This window comes from Schistocerca piceifrons, chromosome 7 (genome assembly GCF_021461385.2).
Source record: "Schistocerca piceifrons isolate TAMUIC-IGC-003096 chromosome 7, iqSchPice1.1, whole genome shotgun sequence".
Lineage (NCBI taxonomy): Eukaryota > Metazoa > Arthropoda > Insecta > Orthoptera > Acrididae > Schistocerca > Schistocerca piceifrons.
The window spans coordinates 252,855,377-252,857,196 of NC_060144.1; the positions used below are offsets into that span (position 1 = coordinate 252,855,377).

General features: G+C 46.3%; 1 pseudogene; it reads right to left on the reverse strand.

The window, feature by feature from the left end:
• Positions 1 to 268: 268 nt before the first annotated feature.
• Positions 269 to 386, reverse strand: LOC124709449 (annotated as a pseudogene).
• Between the last annotated feature and the right edge of the window lie 1,434 nt (positions 387 to 1,820).

Consider the following 1,820-nt stretch of genomic DNA (forward strand, 5'->3'; position numbering starts at 1 on the left):
GTACCGGATGCCGATTATCTGCGTCACTGCGTTACAGCGTCCACATAGCCAAAAGTAAACTCCGTCCGAACAGGCCTTGGAAGGCCCAACGGTACTGACCGGCCGCCGTGCCATCCTCAGGCGACAGGCGTCACTGGATGCGGATATGGAGGGGCATGTGGTCAGCACATCGCTCTCCCGGCCGTATGTCAGTTTACGAGACCGGAGCCGCTACTTCTCAATCAAGTAACTCCTCAGTTTGCCTCACAAGGGCTGAGTGCACGCCGCTTGCCAACAGCGCTCGGGAGACCGGATGGTCACCCATCCAAGTGCTAGCCCATCCCGACAGCGCTTAACTTCGGTGATCTGACGGAATCCGGTGCTACCACTGCGGCAAGGCCGTTGGCATAGCCAAAAGTATTACCTTATGGAGTTCCCTCCGTTATTGGCAAGTTCATTCACACACAGGACGAACCAGGTCATCACCGACAAATTTTCGGAGGTTGTTCAGGGATATTTTCAGAGTATTTTGGTACAAGAGACCCGTGGTCTCCAGTTGCTCGTTACTGAGTAATTGGATTCCGTTTGATTCATTACCCTTTGTATTGGTATTGCATTGAAAATGCGAGTATTCGTACAACCGTTGATAAGTCGACGGTAGGCGCTGTGTGTCTCAGGAAATAAACTCCGTTCACTCACGGTATTTTCTGTTGCCATCAATATGGTCTACTTCAGTCTTGGGCCTCAAGGTCGCATTCAGTACTACAATGTTACGTCTCGGGTTTGTTTTTCCAGCAGTGTTAGTCGTACATTGTGACACACAGCTGTGTATACAGGTTTAGTGAGGAATAGTCGGCTTATGTGTTCCTCGTCTGTGGGTTTTCTGAATGCTACAGTACAAAGGCGGCACCATCACGCTATGCTCAGCTGCTCTCTAAAGACGGCAACCACTATTATTTTGTACCTCTACATAGGCACCCACGAATAAGCAAATACTTTTGTAAATAACAAGAGGGGGTCAGTATTGGTCGTGGAAGAAGAAATATTTATTTCTGTAGCAAATCGATTTCAGTCACTGCTAGTATCAAAGTCCTGTGGAATGATAAATACAAGCACTAAAATTGCGAAATCTGCACATGTTAATGAGGAATACATGTCAGACTTCTGAGGATATTGCAGTTTTACTGCTACTATTTATGAGTCCTCAGGGCCTTAATACTAGCACTGCCGATGGTCACGCGGTGATTGAAATCCATCTGAAACGGAAATAAAGATTTCTACTTCAGCGATCAGTGCTGAACGTCCTTTTGTTATTAATGCTGGTGTGGAGGTCTTGGTACATACAGCTCCTAATGGAGCCCCATTCAATAACCAACACTTTTGTGTTACTATGCTTTCGTGATTAATTATTACAAGTATTTTCACTGCTGTGAAAGTATTTTTACGGAAACAAAGCAACAGAGCCAAATAATTCATCATAACGACGGCTATTCGGTTAATAAGATCTGACAGGTCGCGAAATGGAAACCACAGAAAAAATACGATGCAGCTTCGCACAGTTGTGTTTGGTGGGGGCTCCAGTAGGTCTGAAGATCGCGTCGTGTCGCTCTTTTCAGTTCTGAGCGCACAGTGAGCAAGTACAGTTCCCCAGAAAATTATGTCTCTCGCCAATTATGAGTGCCTGCTGAGAGACTTAACCTGATTTCATACAGCCCACGTTCCGTGTCAAGCACTTCCTTCTTCATAAAAGGGTAAGAAAGAAACTTCTGCAGGGATTTCGATGGGAAATATTTGGTCACTCACTGTCAGCCCATCAGCGCGGACTTGACTCCCTCTGAGTT